Source organism: Lissotriton vulgaris, chromosome 6 (genome assembly GCF_964263255.1).
Source record: "Lissotriton vulgaris chromosome 6, aLisVul1.2, whole genome shotgun sequence".
NCBI lineage: Eukaryota > Metazoa > Chordata > Amphibia > Caudata > Salamandridae > Lissotriton > Lissotriton vulgaris.
Genome location: NC_141694.1, coordinates 359256434 through 359269192, shown reverse-complemented (window position 1 = coordinate 359269192; position 12759 = coordinate 359256434). Strand labels below are relative to the sequence as shown.

At 43.7% G+C, this 12759-nt stretch overlaps 1 protein-coding gene across 1 annotated transcript in view; it reads left to right on the top strand.

The window, feature by feature from the left end:
• Positions 1–12759, top strand: part of DCDC2C (doublecortin domain containing 2C) — a 903210-nt gene that overhangs the window by 60626 nt on the left and 829825 nt on the right. The gene's annotated exons all lie outside the window — the stretch shown is intronic.

Genomic DNA, 12759 nt, shown 5'->3' with positions numbered 1-12759 from the left:
AAGACTGGGAGTGAACCTGTTGAATGGATAATCACCCTCACACGGCTAGCACGTACTGAGAACTTTTTTAAGTTTGAAAACAAACTGTACCTTCAGACCCTTGGAACATCTATGGGCAGCACATTTGCTCCTAGCATCGCCTGCCTGTACGGGAGTTATTTTGAGGACCTACACATATGGGCAACTAACCCATATACCAGGAACATCTATAAGTGGTACCGATACATGGATGATATCCTTATGGTTTGGAAGGGAGATGAGGAGAGCTTCCTGGGCTTCACCAACAGGATCAATGAGCTCAATCCACATTTACGCTTCCCAATGGAAAAAGATTGGGACAAAGTTTCCTTCCTGGACATCAATGTTGTTGCTGGCAATGGTACATTGAGCAGCTCCTTATATACAAAACCTACCGACAGGAACAGCCTGTTAAGATTTGATAGTGCACACCCAGGGTCACTCAGAGAAAACTTACCGGTGGGACAGTTTCTGCGCATTCAGAGAAATTGTTCTGAACTCCAGGATTACAAAAAGAAAGCACGGATCCTTACGCATAACTGAAACAGAAGAAATACCCCAGCAAAATCATTGAATGCTCTAAAAAGAGAGCATGCAACACCCCTAGGGAGTTCTTTCTAGAAACCTATGAAACGACTCAGCCACAACAAATGATTTGTGTCCCTACCTTTAATACATCATCAAATCAGGTGAAGAAGATAATCAACAAAATATGGACAACACTAACATCAAATAAACTGACCTATGAGAAGCCAATGTTCTCATTTAAAAAAACAGAAATCTAAAAGACTCCCTTGTCCACACAGATTCATACCAGCGTAGAGTCGAAAATCAACTCACATTGTAGAATGCCCCACATGTCACCGGCCATTTTCCATGTGGGTCATGCGTGGTGTATGAATTCACTGAACACCCGAAATACCTACACACTCCATGGGAACAAAAATACCATACTATACCATACTAATTGTAACACAGAGGCAGTCATCTATCTCATCAAATGCCAATGTCATCTGCTCTATGTGGGTATGACATCCTGGAAAGTCAATATCCGTATTAGTGAACATAGAAGCACTATCAGGAGGGCAGTCACTGCAACAAGACCTACAGCCCACTATGTAGAGAAACAACACAATGATACTGACATCCGGTGGACAGTTATCGAGAAGGTTAAAGGAACAGGTAATCTACAAAAAAGACTTCTAGACAAAGAACAACGTTGGATATACCATCTGAAAACTCATGAAACAGGATTAAACGATAGCATCGCGTGGAGCCAGCTCAATAAATGAACAGAGCCAACAGTATGTATGAACAATGTTCACATGGGTGAACAGGGTACTCCCTAAAATACTTTCAGGTCTAGAGGAGGGAGTGGCAAACCAACAACAACGCTGAGAAAACTTCTTTCCACCTCTTTAGAACATGGCTAACAATAAGAACATCTATATTCATAAGACCAGATACTTTGGCATTATTTCCAACCTATGAAGCACTTTTTCATACCCACATGAAGTGTATGTATTACTCACCTATCATGAAAGCCCATGTTGGCCACATCTCCCATAATCTCACTATATAGAGACAATTCGCACGACTTCTTGATATTGTGCATGACAGATTATTAATTGAATACCATCCTTTATACCCCCTTCTTGATATTGTGCATGACGGATTATTAATTGAACACCATTCTTGATCACCCCTTCTTAAAGTGATCAGTAGTTGACAGATTCCTCAATACGATAAACAACACAGTAAATTTAGCGGACACTTTTTCAATAGAGAACATTATGGCATTAGTCTCTCTTCACAAATAACTCGCAACTTAAACATTAGAAATAAGATAGATAATCAGTTGCGGTCGTCACAATAGGCAGTGAGCGCCATATTACAGTATCCCACAACATACACTGACGAGTCCCTTTTCAGTGTCTACCTATTATGTTCAAGTAGAGTCCCATTTCTATGTTCACGTATAGGACCGGTTCAACTCACCCCCGGCACCTGTTCCGGCTGTGAGCAATTAAACACAGTTACCGCTATAAAAACAAACGACGTAATGCTGCTGGATGTCAGTGGCAGAGACATCGGCCGGAGGCGCCCCCTGGAGACGAGCGAATCTTTGTTCATAGGTAAGCGACTTCCCCTAAAGCTCTCCTTTTACTTGGTTAGCGTGTTCGACCTGCTGCGGCAGATGCACTGAGTCCATCCGCCACGAGCTAGCTAGCCGACTCCTGCCCTCTTTTACATATCTAACCAACAAGGACTCCGTAATCACATAGCGTTACCACACGTAGACAGACATACGCTATACAAGCACGTGAGAGATAAAGCTAGACTGCCGCGTCAGGAAGGAAAAATAGGTGTTAGGAAACCCCACCATATAACTTAGACATATGTGTAGAGCCGTAACGACCAGTAAACATAAGTCCGTATACAATAGGAGTAGCAAGACGCATCACAGTAGAGAAAGATAGAAATAGACACTGCTCCAGTAATACCTAAATGGTCACATTTAGCATTTTGAATAAAAGCAGTAGGTAAAGGTGGTTATATATCACAAGAGAGATATTAATAACATTAACACCTACCTCTGTTAACCTTACCATATGGTACTTGATACCTTCATAGTGGTATGCATAGGCTCCAACTCACCATGCCTTTTCTGTTACCTTAAAAAACAATGAACATTATCCTATACCCGAGATAGATCCTGGACCTCTCTTTCGTTTCAGGTCTACTAAGTAGTACCGACCGACCGGCTGGAGCCACAGAAAGCATTACAGCCAAATATTTAAAACACAGATGCATAACGTGGACCAACAGCTCTTAGGTAAAAACCTAGTCGCGTATAGTCCCATATCCAATTTATTTAATAACATGCAAAGTAACTCATCATTTTTTTTCCGTCCCACCTGTAGGATTAAATATCCGTTCATAGAATCAGAATACAAGCGCCCAGCTGTACCATCCCTCTATAAATGTTTAGAAAGTCTCATCAAAGACACAGGTAGCTGGTACTCGCTTAAACTCACCTTTAGATGGTATACACTAGAACACCCTGCATGTCATGCATGTATACACACGCCAGCAGGCAAGCATGGATACAAATTATTCTTATCCTACCAATTTTCTAAAAATTCTTGGAGTCACAGGATTTTTCCTCTACTTTCACAAGTCTTTCTCTTATTCTGGGATGTAAGGTACTTAGCTACTTAGTGCACTTTTTCCACCCGACTAACTTTTTGACTCTGGCACAGGTTAGCCTATGGTATGTTAAGTTCATTTAAACACTCGAATAATGCATTGATTCGTAGATGCCCAGAAACTAATGATGGTACATATGCTCTTATTACAGATAATGAGAACCCCCTGGTTTTAATAGTAAGTATGCACCTTTCTGTTGTCCAGTTTCATGTTGGCCCTGAAGAAGGTGAAGCAAAGTAATGACATCACCGAAACGTACGTAGGCCGTACGCACCAGAGACCCTCACACAAAAATTAAATCAAACCCTGGAGAAAGAAAGGAAAGGATCACAAAAGACTATAAACCCTCACAATAAAAAGAAAGACTTAAAGACTACGGGTTGTAGCAACATCTTGAGGAGTCTATTATAGGACATATTATTTGTTTTTCACTTTTTCCATTGTTGTTTGTTGTGTTAGTAATGCCAGGACAATCAGTATGAAAGATTGAGTATGTATGAATGTTGGTATGAGTGAGAGTAACCTTATATGTAATGTTTAGGGGTTTCTGTCAATACATGATTTAACCTTGCATTTTAAACTGATTAGTACATATGTTGACATGTCACTGTATTGTAAATTTGATAAAATAATCACTAAAAAATGAGAAAAAACTAAACTGTTATGAAAATGATAGAAAATAAATGAAAGAAATAAAATACAAATACTAAATGAATGAATTCATGTTTCTTGTAGCATCCTGTATGTAATTTTGAAGAAACTTTAATGCTCATGTGCAAAGAAATATAGGTCAGAATAGAGGTCCCCCATTTCTTGTTCAACAATGTTCACATTCAGACCATTAACTATTCTCAGTTCTCCCTTTTGAACAGCCCTACCAGCTATGTGCATGTATAGACACACACATATATATACAATGAAAGATATTAAGCACATATAGACAATTTTCCTCCCTTAACAATCAGTACACTGCTATGTGCAGCCTGCCATGGACCTTTCCACCACTAAGAAGGGAGATATACTATCGAATTACACTCGTGGGATATGTTATCAGAATACACTTGTGAAGTGCTGCCTGTACTATTTCCAAATCCTGATATTGACACTTATCAGGCATGATTACCTAAAATCACCTTATATACTAAGAATGTTTCCTTAACCTGCAGCCCCCCACTGTTACACTCTAATACCATAACAGCACCTTGACTTTAGAGGCAAACATTTTGCTCACATTTTGGTATATCGTACCCTTCAGTGACATCACATAACATCATGTTTCATTTATTTATAACTTGGCCATGTGCACAAATTATGGGCACAATCGATAACCTGCGGGAATTACCGACGCTTAGGAATAGGACGTAGAGTCCTTTTCCGTATTCCCGAGATTTAACTATTTTCCCCGTAATTGCAACTACAATTCCTGTGATCCTCACATCGGGACCTAGAATCCTTTCCGTATCCCAGGGTTTTAACTATTATACCCCCTACTTGGGACGACAAATCCCTTGATCCTCAAGTCGGGCTATAGTTTGTTGACACACGCGTCATGACGTTTCTCATACGTCATGACGCCTCTTCCTGTTTTTGAGAGGGAGACACTCCTCCACTCCTGGTTTCTACCACAAAATCAACATATTTAAACGCCTGCTCCGAGCCAGACCCCCGCACAAGCTGAGGATCAGAACCGCAGTAGGTTGATACACTGGGTGAGGACTTTACCACAAGCAAGTTCGCTGACACATTTGAGACTTGCACCAGGGCAATCCGTCCTACTGTTTTCATTTCTCCTTATAACAGGAGACTGCCAACTGCTTTTTTACTTGCCCCGACTATTCCTGCCTTGTAACACTATCTTTAGGATCACCCACATTATCGATCTGGCCCTGTGAGATGTGTGCGGCCCTCCCAAGTTGGGTAAGTTACAATGTAAATACTAACAGCCGATTGGTGCGATTGCGTGAATGCTCATATCTATGCATGGTGTGGTGTCCTTCATACATTTTTTTAACACTTCAAATAACGGTGATCTACATGCTGTAATTTTGAGACTGTTTTTATTGGTACACACTTCTTCTGGTAACTCATTATAACACGAAGTTAGTGTTAGAATGCAAATAATATCGCCACTCCATAGGTCTGTCACATAGAATCAGTATGTCACATTATGACCATGATGAATGGCACTGTGAGGTAAATTTTCCTCCCATTAATGCCATGCGTACAAAGATTGGCATGATGTCCACGATACACCTATTGGGTAAAAAGCACTGAAAAAATGTTTTTCATGAAACTCTATGTTTGTGTTAGTTTCCCTTTCCTACTCTACAGATGGAGCCTGGCAATACACAAACATTCCAACACTTCACACACCGCGAGGAGTAGCTACTCTTTCCTCGCTTCACGGAGAGGATATGGACTTCCCATCCTACAATTCCTTGCACATTTAGAGGGGTTTGCCCTGAAGAAAATCCTGGACCTTTATGGCCGCCTTGCACTGAAACATGTCGGAACTAGGGTCTTAGGAGCATTAAACTCCAATAAGACCCGTTTTAAGATTTTTTTATTGACCTAGCCAGACCCAATAATAAAGGGATACCCGGGGTTTGACTGAGGTTTTTTATCTTTAAGCCCCATGGTCTTCATTTATCTGAAGAGCTCCCAACACTGTGGTTGAGCCCATCCCGACTTTTAGGGGTCGGGGTTACCCGATGATGAAGCATGACACCACTAGGGTGTGCGAGGGTAATTAACCTTATTGCTGCTAGGGAGATTTTCCTCCTGTGCTGGTACTCCTTCTTTCCCATTGTTCATGACGAGCTCAGATCGTCATGAGCACAGGAGCAGTGTACTGCATGACGAGCTGAGCTCGTCATGAGCAGGGAAGGAGTTAAAAACAAAAGGTGCTTTTTCCCCAACACATGGTTGTGATTAGCACAACCTTTCACTAGAGAGGTCCCTTTCTTTTACAGATTCCCTCTTCCCCTGGTTCTCCAGGTCTTGTTATGGCTCCCTTTCAAGCCTTTAGTTTCGGTGGACCTTAAGTTCCTTTCTGCTGAAGTTCTTTTCCTGATGGTCATTACTTCTGGGCGGAGTGTTGGTGATCTTGGTGCTTTGGTGGCTTCGCCCACCTTTTTGCGTTTCTGTGCTGGAGGGATCATTCTCCGTCCCCGTCACTTTTTTCTGCCCAGGGTTTTGTCCTCTTTCCACTGTCAGGTGGATATTGTTCTCCCTGTTTTTTTCCCGGACCCTGCCTCCCCGGCGGAGTTGGTTTTCCATTCTTTGGATATGAGGAGGGCTCACCTCATCTATTTGGATCAGACCTGTGGTTTCCAGAGGGTTTTTTCCTTGTTTGTCGTCTACGGCCTCTCTGGGAGGGGTCTTCGTCCTTTCTTGTCCACCTTGACTCGTTGGGTCGAGGGTGCTGTTGTTTCGGCCTATGTGTCCGCACACTGCCCTCTCCCTTCTTCGGTTCGGGGTCGGTCTGCCAGGGGTGTCTCGTCCTCCTGGGCCCTGTTAGAAGGGGCCTCCTTGAGGGACGTTGTATTGCTCCCGCATGGGCTTCTCCCCATATTTTTTTTCCAATTCTTACCTTTAGTTGGGGTTAGCAACCTCGGCTGCGTTTGGCGCTCATGTTTTGTCTGCTGTACATGGTTTATGTTTTGTGCTGCTTTGTGTTGATTAAGTTGACTTGCTTTTCACATTTCTGGTCTGTTTTACTACAATAACCGTGTGCTTAGGTATGGGCTCACTGTTAGGGAATGGGACAGGTAGACAGGACGAGGCGGTTATGCCCGGTTACTCCCTGGTAATATTCATTACTCTGAGTCCTGGTCTTCCCGTCCCATTCTTGAGCTCTTCACTCCCTCTCTGAGTTTTCTGTTTGGTGATTGTTTCCTTTCTGGGTTTTCTTTGCTAATCTCACTATGTTCTGTGATGCTCTTCCCCCTTTTATCCTCACCTAATGGTGGCGCCATGTTGTGGGAAGTGCGAAAAACTCTGCTAGGTAGAAGGTTTCTGTGGAGCAGACTAGCTGCTCACTGTAAAGCAATGGGACGGGAAGACCAGGACTCTGAGTAATGAATATCACCGGTGAGTAACCGGGCAGGATTCTAAACTTTCAATTATTTTATTAACATTGATTTTCATTTTTGTAAAATCTTTTGTTAATAACATTTACATTTTGAACTTTTCAATCACCCTTGTGTCAAGTTCAACCAGTGTGTGTGTGTGTGTATGCTTGAGTAGTGGATGATTGTGCAGTATTATCTGTCTTTTCTGGCTTTCTCTGTAAGGGTGTACGTTGTCTCTAAGGAAAATCTACCAACTCTAGATATTTCGTAAACTATACATCAGGGGGACTCCAGGGTGGCTCATGCGGATCCCTCAAAGTATAGGAATATGCTGGGTGGTGCAAATTTCCTGCCACCAAGTGTTCCCACATATCTTCTGATAAAAACTGTAACTCATCTATGTGGGTATGCCTAGCGCCTGCAAAAGGGGTAACTGCAGTTTTTCGGCCTTGGTTCAGCGGCCACCCAGGAACACCTACCAAATCTAGGCATTGCTGAAAACTGTACACCCAAGGGAGTACAAGGTGGTGTGCCTCTTATGGATCCCACAACGTTTTTTTACCCACAATGCCCTGCAAACCTAAACATTTTACTAAAATCTTACATTTTCCTTGCATTTCTGTGATGTATTCTCCCAGAATATGAAGGAATCCACAAAATTCTTACCACCTAGCATTTCCCCATGTGTCCCTATAAAAATGCTCCCCACTTGCGTGGCTGGGACTAGTGTCCTCGACAGGAACGGATCAAACTAATATCAGTGGGAGTCCTCGCAATGGGACACTCCCTGACTTTAGTTTTATTTGTTCCTGTTGCAGGCACTAGGTTCACCCACTCAAGTGGGGCAGAGTTTCTACTGGGATTAGTGGGAGAATGCTGATTTGAAGAAATGTTGTGGATTCCTGTTGATTCCAGAATTTTACATCACAGAAATGCAGGGAAAATGCACTATATTAGGCACTGTTTGAGGTGTACAGGACATAGTGGGCAAAACACTTTATGGGACCCATGCAAGACACACTACCCTGGACTCTCCTGGATGTCCACTTTTCAGAAATGTCAGGGTTTGGTAGGTTTCCATAGGTGGCCGTCGATCCCCAGCCCAAAAAACTCTACTACCCTCATTGCCAAAACAGATCATTTGTGTGACAGGAAATATTGATGTTGCCTCAATGGATTTTGGGACCTTTCCTATGGCAAGCACGAGCCCTACCCACACACCTGAGGTACAATTTCTATCGAGAAACTTGCGGGAGTGGAAGGAAATTATTTGCTTCCTGCAGATTCCAGAATTATCATCACAAAAATGTGAGGAAACTGGGTTTTTTTCTTTAGTCAAAGTCTGAGGTTTGCAGGGGCTTATGTATAAGAAAACCTGGTGATAACCACGCAAGTCGCCTCTCCCTAGATCCAAGGGTATCTAGTGTTCAATTATGTGCAGTTTTGCTAGGTCCCACTAGGTGCCTGCTGAGTTAGGGCTCAAAATCCATGGCTAGCCACTTAAAAAAAGGTTTGGTTTTCAGTGGGAAAATGTAGTTTCTCCACGTTGCATTTTGGCCCTTTCTTATTGCAAGTGCGGTATCCTTTTTATCTGGAGACCTAGGGGAACACAGAACAGTAGAGCAAGTGTTATTACCAATTGTATTTCTCTGCATTTATGCCTTGCAAATGTAATCCAGTGTGTAAGACAAAACATTTTGAGAAATGCCCTGTAATTCACATGCTAGTATGGGTACCCACAAATTCCGAGATGTGCTAATAACCACTGCTTTTAAACTCCTTACCTTTTGCGTATTTCAGAAATGCATGTTTCCTTGATACCCATCTTTCACTCTTTATATGATAACATATGAATTGCTCTTTACCAGATACACAAAGAAAAACCATAGCAAGGTGCAGCTCAATTATTGGCTCTAGGTGCTTCGAGTTCTTGGAAACCCACAAACCATATATATCCCTGTAACAAGAAGGGTCTAGCAGATGTAATGATATAATGAGTTTGTAAATCGACCATCGTGACATGAAGTTACAAATGAAAATGTTGTTTTCCTTTAAATTTCAATAGCACAGCAAACTATTGTGAATGCCATTTATAGAAGAAAAAAGCAGACACTTTTTTGCAGAGCACTTTTTTCTTATTTTTCCCCCAAAATTGATAATTTAGCTTTATTATCCCTATTTTCTCAGTCATTTCCAGGGGAATCCGCAAACTCTGGGTACCTTTAAAGTACCCAGAATGTCAGGGATAGAAAGGATGCAAACTTGCTGTGGATACCTTATTTGGAAAAAATGTTATGGATGCCTAAGCTCGAAGTACCCCAGATAGCCAAAAAAAGGCTTAGTATACTAGGAGGAAAAGGCTTAGCAGCCAAGGGGTTAATATATAAGGAACGTACATTACTGTTGAACTCATCTCCCATAAGAGACACAGCTTTAGGTCAGGTTACTGTATAGTCTCTTTGAAGAATAGAATGGAATTATACGTGTCTTACATTTAAACAGAGGTGTCAGTGAAATATAGCAAATTCAAATCTCCTAGTTCTAGAACTAAAGTTTTAGAAAATGTTGGATTCTATATATAGAAGCAGTTTCACACTAAGTCCTATTGAAATGTTGTGGATCTATATCCTCAATTATCATAGCAAGAGTGACAACCACTTTAACTCTTGAAGTGTTTTGAGGAAACCTTCAGTTAGTATGTATACTTGTTTTAGGCCAGTATATATAGAGTTCTATCTAACATGGATATTTTAAAGTGTTTTTTTATCCAGAAGATTTATTTCTTCATAGTTCAAAGATGGCCAACATTTATTTGCAATGTTAAAAGTAATGAGCACATATGAGGTCTTACAAATAGTATAACATTCGACTCAGTGAAATGGCACAGTCTGAGAACCCAAAATCTTTTCATGTACTTTGAAATGTAAATATATTGCTCGTGTTGGACTTGGCTCTCTCTGCAGAGTCATCGCCAAACCTTTTACCTTAACCCCTCCTGTTTTCGGAAAACGTTTTTGTTGCATTTTAGGACTCTAGCACTGGTTAGCAGTGGTAAAGTATACAAAAGTGCTTGTGCTCTCATTTATACATGATCAAATTGGCTTGCACCCAATTAGGTCATCGAATGTACTTATACTTTCCTAGTAAAGTGGTACTACATGTACCCAGGGCCTATAAATTAAATGCTACTAGTGCGCTTGCAGCATCTATTGTGCCACTCACTTACCTAGCCCTGCAAAAACATGCCTTAGGCCTGCCATTGCAGACTGTGTGCAGTTTTTAACTGCCAGGGAAACTTGTCAAAATAACTCCCTTGCTAAGCCTTAAACTTCCTTTTTATTACATAAAAGTCACCCCTAACGTAGGCCATAGACAGCCCATAGGGCAGTGTGTATTGTAAATAAAATCTTAGACATGTACATTACCCCTTCGATGCTCATGACGGAATGGTTCCGTCATGAGCATCGGTGCCCCTGTGCTCATGACGGAACCATTCCATCATGAGGACAGGGGCAGGAAATCCCTCTGCTGCAGATAGCAGAGGGATTTCCTTCTCTCCCCTGAGACCTTGGGAGCTAAAGAAGAGCTTCCCCAGCTCCCTAGGCCCCCTCCCTGGTTTCTGTGCCATGACGATCAGCGCGCATGTCGAGCTGTCGTCATTTCACAGAAACCGAAACTGAAATGAGCCTTTAGGCTCATTTCAGTTTCACTTTCTATGGGGCTATCTCAGCCCCCCGGGCACGTAGAAATACGGGAGAGAATCTCCCCTTTCCAATGGTACCACCCCAGGAGGGCGATCCCCAAGCAGGCATCAACCCACAAGACACCAGGGAGGGGGAGCGGCCCCTTGGGCAAGGGCTTTTGCTCCCCCCAAATTGTTTCGGTGCAATTTAGTCTTTTTGCCCCCCTGGGGGGCAGATGGGGGCAGTAGCCCCAAATCTGCCCCCCCCCGAGGGGGCAAAAAACCCAGTAGACACCAGGGATTTTGTGGGCACATTTTAATTAGGGTGGGGGTATTCGCATGCCCGTTTAAGGCAGCCCCCACCCTAATTAAAATGTACCCAAAAAAACTCCCGGGCGTCTAGTGGAATTTCTGCCCCACCTCGGGGGGCAGATGAGGGCATTAGCCCCAAATCTGCGCCGCGGGGGGCAAAAAGCCCACTAGACGGCAGGGATTTTTTTGCGGCAAATTTGAATTAGGGTGGGGGCTCCTAAAACGGGCATGCCCATGCCCCCACCACCTCCTCTGCAAAAATAAAAGCCTTTCTGCTCCCCTGGGGGGCAGATGGGGCAGTACCCCCCAATCTGCCACCCCTGGTGGGGCAAAAAGGCCACTAGACGCCAGGGATTTTTATGGGCAAATTTTAATTAGGGTGGGGGCATTGGCATGCCCGTTTTGTCCAGCCCCCACCCAAATTAGAATTTGCCTAAAAAACTCCCTGGCGTCTAGTGGACTTTCTGCCCCCAATCTGCCCCGCCATGGGGGCAAAAAGCACACTAGACACCAGGGATTTGTTTGGGGAAAAATTGAAGTAGGGTGGGGGCTCCCAAAACGGGCATACCCATGCCCCCAACCCCTTCCCGCAAAAATAACAGCCTTCCTTTCCCCCCCTGGAGGGCAGATGGAACAGTAGCCCCCAATCTGCCGCCAGGGGGGGGCAAAAAAGCCAGAAAATGCCAGGGATTTTTTTGGGCAAATATTAATTAGGGTGGAGGCATTGGCGTTTCCGTTTTGAGCAGCCCCCACCTTAATTAAAATTTGCCTAAAAAACTCCCTGGCGTCTAGTCGACTTTCTGCTCCCCCCTGAGGGGCATTAGCCCCCAATCTGCCCCACCGGGGGGCAAAAAGCCCACACGATGCAAGGGATTTTTTTGGGGTACATTTTAATTAGGGTGGGGGCTCCCAAAACGGCCATGCCCAGGCCCCCACCCCACCCCAGCTAAAATAACAGCCTTCCTGCCCTCCAGAGGGTAGATGGGGCAGTAGCCCCCAGTCTGCACCTCTCGGGGGGGCAAAAAGGCCACTAGAGGTCAGGGATTTTTTTGGGGTACATTTTAATTAGGGTGGGGGCATTGGCATGCCCATTTTGGGCAGTCCCCATCCTAATTAAAATTTGCCCAAAAAACTCTCTGGCATCTAGATGGGGGCATTAGTCCCCAATCTGCCCCGCCGGGGGCGGGGCAAAAAGCCCACTAGACGCCAGGGAGTTTTTGGGGGCAAATTTGAATTAGAGTGTGGCTCCCAAAACAGGCATGCCCATGCCCCAACCCGTCCCTGCCTTCCTGCCCCCCTGTGTGGGAGGCCCAAGTACCCGCGACAGCCAAGGGCCCAAAACATTTTTTGGTAGGCAATGTTAATGTTCACCCACTACGTTTTGGGCCCTTGGCTGTCTCAGGTACTTAGGCCTCCAATACAAGTGAGGCACCATTTTTATCGGGAGACCTGGGGGAACTCTGG